At 49.4% G+C, this 8,152-nt stretch overlaps 1 long non-coding RNA gene across 2 annotated transcripts; it reads right to left on the bottom strand.

Moving 5' to 3' along the window:
- Positions 1-3,743: 3,743 nt before the first annotated feature.
- 1700029M20Rik (RIKEN cDNA 1700029M20 gene) lies at positions 3,744-7,287 on the bottom strand. 2 transcript variants are annotated; one of them, NR_015613.1, is made up of 3 exons: positions 6,897-7,287; positions 6,500-6,628; positions 3,744-6,186 (listed from the first exon to the last, which is right to left on the bottom strand). It is a non-coding gene; the product is annotated as an RIKEN cDNA 1700029M20 gene (long non-coding RNA). The 2 variants fall into 2 exon arrangements; NR_027909.1 differs by lacking the exon at positions 6,500-6,628.
- Between the last annotated feature and the right edge of the window lie 865 nt (positions 7,288-8,152).

The following is an 8,152-nucleotide window of genomic DNA, read 5'->3' as shown; positions in this document are numbered from 1 at the left end:
AATATCAGTCAGCCTTCACAAGGGAGAGAGCTCTGATACTTGCCAGTCTGTGGACGAACCTTTGTAGAATGGGCCAACAAGAATTCAGTTGAATACAAAAATTCTGGTTCCATTTGTATGACAGTCACTATTAGTTCTGTAGACATTGAGTAAAGCAGTGGTCACCAAGGCTGGGCTGGCAGGGAGCTCTCAGTACAGATAGAGTTCCAGCTTTGGCTGGTGTGGTGAAGAAGCCACTAATCCATGCACTCAGGAGGCTGAGGCAGGAGGATCAAGAATTCAGGGCTGACCTGGGCTTACATAAGGCGAATTTATCACAAACAAATAAGAAATTATTAAAATGGTAAAATTTGTATTACATATATTTTACCAAATTAAAAAAAAAAGCTTTTTAAAATATAAAAGTTTCATTTTCATTCCAAACACGTGGCTCCTGGCATCAGTCTAGAGCAGGGTTGGAAAACTATAGCCTATGGCAAATCCAGCCAGTAACCTGGGTGTCTTTTTATTTTGATGGCTCTTGAATAAGAATGATTTGGCTGGGCAGTGGTGGCACACGCCTTTAATCACAGCACTTGGGAGGCAGAGGCAGGAGGATCTCTGAGTTCCAGGCCAGGCTAGTCTACAGAGAACGATCGGGGACAGCCAGGGCTATACTGAGAACTCTTGTCTCAAAAAGAACTCAAACCAGCCAACCAAACAGAAGGACTTTATATGGTTAAATCGTGAAAGACTACACACTCGGGACTGGAGAGATGGCTTAGCGGTTAAGAGCACTGACTGCTCTTCCAGAGGTCCTGAGTTCAAATCCCAGCAACCACATGGTGGCTCACAGCCATCTGTAATGGGGTCTGATGCCCTCTTCTGGTGTGTCTGGAGACAGCTGTAGTGTGTACTCTCATAAATAAAATAAATAAATCTTTTTTAAAAAAAAGAGTTTGTACCCAATGTAAAGAGGAGAAGAAAGAGAAAGGGGACACAAGGAGGAGAGGAAGAAGGGACAGCTAAGAGGGGCAAAGATCAAAGGAAAAAAGATGCCACTGAGATTGTATGAGAGCACAAAATCCAAACCACTCAGAGCGCTGGGGATGTATCTCCTCAGATTTGAGATTTGACCAGCATGCATGAAGCCATGGGATAAAAATAAAGACATTAATAAAGATAAATAAATAAACAGTTTACAGGAAAACATTGTAGCCTTGCCTTTGTAACATTTCTAGTCTAGCCAGCTGAGTGGCAAGGCAGTCTCTTCCACTCATAATTCCTTTGGTTGGCCAGAGCCTACTAACTGCAAAGGGTTCTGGGAAATGTAGTCCACCTGTGCTCCCAAGAAAGGAAAAAGAAAAGAGCTTGGTGGTCACCTGCAGAACCTGCCACAGCATGAGCACTGTGAGTGTCCCCCCCCTTACCCCCCCCTCACTGTTCTGACTCCTCTTCTAATGAGGAGCAATCATGACATGGGTAGGAGAGTGTCCTGCTGCCCAAAGAATTATACGCCATGCTTGGCTGTCCTCTCTCCTTAGCTACATCAGAAACCAAGCCTTAAGTCAAGAAGTAGGAAACAGCCTTCTTCTGTAACAGTTCCTGGCTGAGGGGAGGCAGAACACCCCAGACTGAGTGGAGGCTTTGTTGGCTGTGGGAAGGAATCCAGCCCTTCTCCATCCCCACCCCTACCCTCTTCTATCATGGGTCTGGGAGGAGCAGTACCCAAACAGAAGGCAGCCACTCTAGGCAGCAACTGCAAGAGGAGGCAGCTTGGGGTCTCCAGTGTGCCTTGCACAGTGGGGGTGGGATGAACCCTGAGAGCCTGCAGACTCTGTGGGGGCTACTACAGACCTGGCCCAGAGAGTCCTGCCCAGTCTTTGACTTTGAGTCACTGTTTCTCACACTTTCCACCTGAACTTTCTTGGCTGATTGGGCTTCTAGCACAACCCTGGCAATGGCTGCCTCCCTCCCGGTAGACAGAACTGTGGAGGTTCTGGATATATGGAGTCCATACTTGCTCATGACCCCAAAAGTCAGCGAGTCCTCAGAACCAAGGAGCTCCCCCACCCACCCTTTTTTTTTTTTTTTTTTTTTTTTTTGGTTTTTTGAGACAGGGTTTCTCTGTATAGCCCTGGCTGTCCTGGGACTCACTTTGTAGACCAGGCTGGCCTCTGCCTTTGCCTCCCGAGTGCTGGGATTAAAGGCATGTGCCACCATGTCTGGCATAGGAGCCCCCCTTTTGGAAGGATTTTTTGATCTTAGTGACTTACAAAGCTTCACTTTTGAGAATGCATTTATAATTCTAATTTTTTGACCTTAAAACAATTCCTAGCTGGGTGTGGTGGCGCACACCTTTAATCCCAGCACTCGGGAGGCAAAGGCAGAGGCCAGCCTGGTCTACAAGGTGAGTTCCAGGACAGCCAGGGCTATACAGAGAAACCCTGTCTCGAAAAAAAAACCAAACAAAAAACCAACCAAACAAACAAAAAAACAATTCCTGTTTTAAATTTTTACGTGTACGAGTATTCTGATTTCATGTATGCTGGTGTACTGTGTGCGTGCAGTGCCCAGTGAGAGTAAGAAGGTGGCACAAGATCCCCAGGGACTAGAGTTACAGACAGCTGTGAGCCTCCTTGTGGGTGTTGGGAATTGAACCTGGGCCCTCTAGGAGAGCACACAGTGCTCTTAACCAAGCTCCACAATCCTCTTTGCAAAATGTAACGTTATTCTTCACAATTATTCTTCACACTAGTATCTGCTGGGCAAGGAGCTTTCCATGGGCTTTTTTTTTTTAAATAAAAGGCATTTAAAAATTAAAGACTAGTCTGAACTGTACCCTTTCCTGTGGCCCATTGAAGACCTTCCAGGTCAACACTCCACTTTCCTCTGTAGATGGGGCTCACACACTGAAGGTGCCGTAGAACCAAGCATGAGGCTTCTAGCCCAGGCCTAGCATCTCAAGGGATTGTGACAGCTAGAGTCAGCCAAGTGCAGAATTACGCCCGTTCCTCCGATAGGTGGCCCATGGCCCATGGGAAGTGTTGGATCTTCTGAGAAGAGTGAGTGGTAAGGATTGGGGAGGTGTTGTGCTATTTGGCAAAACGAAAATCCTTGAGACATAAAGCTAGGGGATTCTCTTGTTGAAAAGAGGCCTCTGGGGTTGGTTTCAAGTCACCAGGGAAACCACCCAAAGACGGAGTTAGGAAGAGATGGCCACAACTGGCCTGGAAGAGCTGAGACCAGCTAGTTCTGGTGCATCAACGGGTCCACCCAATCAGGTGTGCCTTGGTGATCACAGCTGTCAATCATATTCATTGGACAGCTGGCGTATGGGTGGGTGCCAGAACAGAGCCACCTCTTTCTGAATCTCTAAGTCTCTTGATCCAAAGAACCTAAAGCAAACTGAGCCCTGGGGAGCAGAGAGAAAGGAACTCTTGGGAGGCTGTAGACCCCATGAACTTCAGAGTTTGTTGATACCCTCGACTCCTCAATGTAGCCCTTTTGAAAAGATTTAGATTACGTTTACATATATTTGGGGAGGGATGCCACCAAGTGCAGTTCCTGTGGAGGACAGAAGAGGGCGTCAGATCCACAAGTGCTGGAGTTGTAAGCTGCCTCACATGGGTGCTGTGGAAGGAACTCAGGTCCTCTGGAAATGCAGTATGTGCTCCTAGTCACGGGGCCATCTCTCCTGCCCCGCCCCCACTCCCACCACTGACAACTCCGCCCCCAGCCCTTTCTTAATGATTGCACTTTTTCAAATATTTCATTTTATTCTAGTTTAAGACTCACAAGCCTTAAATAGCAGAGATAGAGGGTTCCATGGACCGTTCCCCAGCTTCCCCCAGTAGCAACATCTAATGTGACCACAAAACTCTGAGCCAGCAAGTTGGCTGTAGTCCAATTTCACTAACTCAGAAGCCTTCTTTAAGAGTCCAGAGGCTTCCGCTCAGCACGCAGCCTGTGCCATTTGCTCCTGTGAGATTTGATCCCATATAATCATCACCACAATCAAGATACAGAAGTGGTCCATTACCACAAATGGTATTCCAGAGCCTCCTCTAATGCAAGTGCAGACATCAGCAGGAAGTCCACATGTTGGCCGATAATTCTTGAGTCATAGGCGTCTTCTGTGGGTTCCTCGGGCTAATGTGAAGGCTCACTAAAGGATGTGCAAGATGTCAAGGATTGTGCTAGACACTCAGCAAGTCCAACTTTCCCTGACCCTTTTTCATTCTCAAGGGTCAGGCAAGGGCATTAATGAATTCTCCCATCAGGCTTCTGGCTTGAGGAGGTATTTGGGGCTTGCTTCATAAATAAGAAAACTCCAAGATCCAAGACTGGGGTGTAACTATGACTATTCTGCTGAAACTAAGATTGGCCCCATGCGCCAGAGACCAGGGCACACATGGGTCCTTCCAGCTAACAACCCAGTGTCCACAGGTTGGAAATGACCTTGGATGATCCCGTTACTTGGGCTGGTTAAATGGGAGCCAAGAAATTGAAGTGAAGGCTCTAGGCTTTAGACATATTATTGAAAGGCAAAGGGCAGAAGGGACTTGAATTGTGTGGCCATTAATGACAGCCATGCACTGGCAATGTCCCACTCTAGATTACAAATGCTTGAATTCTCTCAAGAGTCCCCCAAGTGGCCTAGGATGTTAACATCCCTGTATAAGATAAGGGACACGTGGGCACAAAGAGATCAACATGCTCAGGGCAATAGAGTTACATTGAGGTTTGAATCCAGACTGCCTGGGTTCAGAGTCTACGTAGCTGAGCTCCTTCCCTGGGTCGGCAGTGAGGAACCACGTTCTCCCTTCGAGCCCCAGAATGGCCACTCTATACCGCATAAGAAAACAAGGCATCCTGCATGCCCGTTAGAGAGCATCCAAGAAACTGGTTCAGCTATGGCCGATCCAGTCTGTGAAAACAAGACTGTTTTCTTGATACTGCACATTTATTTAGCACCTATGGTGTGCATACCCCTTGCTAGGCCACAGGAACAGAACAGAGAGGCGTCAAGTGAGGAGCCCGTCTTCTTGGGAGACCACAATTCATCAATAGCCCTGACAGTTGAAGGACCACAGAAATGTGTCTTGAAAATCAGGATTGGCCCAGTCATGTGCTGAAACAGGTGTTAGGGGAGGGGTTCTCGCTGCTCAGGCCATGGTCAGGCAGAGAGTTGGCCCTGAAGACCCGACAGCAGAGGCCTGAAGGAAAAGCAGGCAAGGGCAATTGCTCCTGGGAAGAGACCTTAGGGAAAAACAGAGCTGAGTTCAACTCAAAGGGATGGGGGCTGGAGAGGTGGAGAGCTTTGCCTAGTGCACACCAGGCCCTGTCCTGGACCCCACCCCCCACCCTAGTACCGCCCTGGGAGTGAGTGAGGCTTCTAAACTTGCCTCGAAAAGATCCAGAGCCCTGTGAAAGCCAGCAAATGCCTTTGAAGGGTGCTCACACCACAGGAGTGTGCTTGCAGGGGACACATCCCAGTTTATAGAACTTCCCAAAGGGCCAAACAGTGACATGCACCCCTGGAGCTCAGGGCTCCTCCCATGCCGGAGGAGGACGGAGGAGGACAGCAGGTGTGTGACCCAGGGATCTGGGCAAATGTTTCCGGGAACTATTCTCCTCCCCGTACCCTTTCTCCGGTCTCTTCTCACAACCCCGCTGAATTCTGATGGAGACTGTTGCTGATCCTCCCTCCCAGAAAACAACCCACAAACTCTTGAAAACTTTGCCTACCCTTTTGGGAAAAATACATGAACTTCCAGTACTACATTAAGAAACCGCGGCCTGGCGAAGGCAATGGTGCCCATGGGTGACTTGCAGACAACACCCTAGGCCAGATCAGTTTCCTGTTAGGATGAAAAACACCCTAGGGCCTAGAACACAGTGAATGAGATGGGCCCCACATATACTCAACTCTTCAGATATAGGTAGGAAACCACTCTTGGACCAGCCGGTACTCAATTTTGGGAACACAGAGGTGAGTCAGACTCAGATCTGGTCCTGGAAGAGCCAGTCTAGGATAAGTATGGTAAGATTGGGATGAGGGGTGGTTGAAAATGGCAGAGTAATTTCCTTCTTGCTGACGCTCTCAAGGACGAGTAGACAGCGATGCTCAAAGCTAGGAGGTGCGTGGACACTGGACATCGAGGAAAGTTGCCAAGAGAGTATAGGTGCTTGCTCCTGAGAGCCCTAGGGGAGAGAGTTGGAGTTGAGAAACACTTGGGAGTTCAGTGGCTGAAAACCTTTGTGTTGTGGTGGTGGGCTGGCTACCTCCTAGTGACAGGGGACCTGTGATCAGCCTCTCTTTTCTGAACCGCTAAAGGGATGGGTCTATCTTGAGAGGAGAGGGTCAGCCCAGGCCAGGGCCAGCAGACAGGGCAGGAACACAATATTGACAACATTATTACCCCAGCAGGTATCTGGGTAAGAAAGTGTGCTGGTGCCTCAGGGTTCGGGTATCAGAGAACTGAATAGGGCTTTGAAAGCCCGGGTAGGTTTTTACCCGTTCCATCTGCTCCCTTCACAATTCTGAGAGAAATGCAGATCACTCAAGGAAATAAGGAGAGACGTCCGTCGATTCAGGGGTGTCCTTGTGGAGTCTGGAGCTCACCTGAGGGTCTGGGAAGGTCCACTGGAGAAGGAAACATAACCTCCCTTCATAGACACAGAGCTCTGAGCTGCCCCATGAGGCAGGTAGGGTGAAGCCCTGCAGCTTGGAAGCATAAGAACGGGAATTTGCGACCACGTGGGCACACTCCAAGCCCTGCGCTCCTGACCATGATGCCCACCTCCACCCATTGGGAAAGGTCTTGGGAGGGTCGTATCCTTTAAGACTCGATGGTGGTCACGGGGTGGCCCTATCTGCTCCAGATCAGCACAACTATCTACTTTGTTCATACCTCACAACGGTCTTTCTCTCCCTTAAGGTGTGTTCTTGACGTTCCTCTGATGCTGCGGTCCCGGGAGCCATCCTTAAATCCTATCTAGTCATTCCTCCTGCCGTGCTTCAGCGGTTGGTCACGCTGCCCAACCTGATTTCCGTTCCAGGGCTATGGAAAACACCATGCTGGCCACAGCCCCCTAAACATGGGTGTGAGAGAGGAGCCAAGTCAATTTGCAAGTCGAATGACCCTGAAGCCGTGGGACTTCAGCGAGAGAGTTCGCTCAAACCGTTAACTCCCCCAGTCCTGGAAGTTAGGGAAAACGGTCTCTTTCAGATTGGTAGGTCGGCTGTCTCCAAGGTGACCCACATGTGCTGCTTCAGCTGGTTGGGTTAAAGTGTTAAAGAGAGGCGGGTCTGCGTGGACTCCGCCCAATAGGAGAGCTCGCCACTAAGCCATGTGGTCACAGGAGGGCCAATCAGAGCCTTGCAAGGACTACTGCTCCTGGGGCATAGGGGGGCAGCAAAATCGCTTTGAGAGTTATCAAAAATAGTACTTCTAGTCCTAGGTCGTTGTGAGCGTTGGAAGGGACACACGTAGCCACCCTCACACCCAGTCACACACTTGAGGCCCTTAATGGTTTGTCGTTGGACTAGAAGCTCTCTCGGACTCTGGTCACCTACCCCAGAGAAGATCGCAACTGGCTCTCTTCTGTTTCTTAAGCTTTGAGCCTCGCACAACCTAGCAAGGACTGGTGCTGGCAGGACCACGGGCTTCTCACCTCATGGGCCCAGGCAGGACGAAGCGGCTTCCTCAGCCATACAAGCACGGATGCCCTAGCTCAGTTTTGAACTTGGGTTTGTATTCCAAAGGAAGCCTGAGGCAGGAAGATTGGAAATTCAAAGGCCAGCTTAAGCTACATACCAAGACCCTGTGTCAAACAAACAAACAAACACCAGAAAAGTCTAACTGAGCCTCACATTCAGGTCTGGTGTGGATGGCTATTTCACGTATGTTCTCTTGGCTCATTGCAAGCCTAGAACCGCAGAGAGGGCATATCTTCTTAACACGGTAGGCCATGATAGGCAAGAACTGGTGAGACCATTTCCTAACGTCTCCTTGCCCGGCTGCCTGATGTCATGAGTGGGTTCCCCAAGTGACACTGCTTAAGCCAGGACAAACCATCTGTTCTCCCAGAGGAGTATTTAAGAGAACAGTGGGAGTCTGGGGGCTCCCCCTGACAGACCTGTGGGGTTCTCCCAGCCTTCGAGGTT

This window comes from Mus musculus, chromosome 4, assembly GCF_000001635.26.
Source record: "Mus musculus strain C57BL/6J chromosome 4, GRCm38.p6 C57BL/6J".
Taxonomy (NCBI): Eukaryota; Metazoa; Chordata; class Mammalia; order Rodentia; family Muridae; genus Mus; species Mus musculus.
The sequence above is the reverse complement of the archived record's forward strand: the minus strand, read 5'-3'. Positions and strand labels throughout refer to the sequence as shown.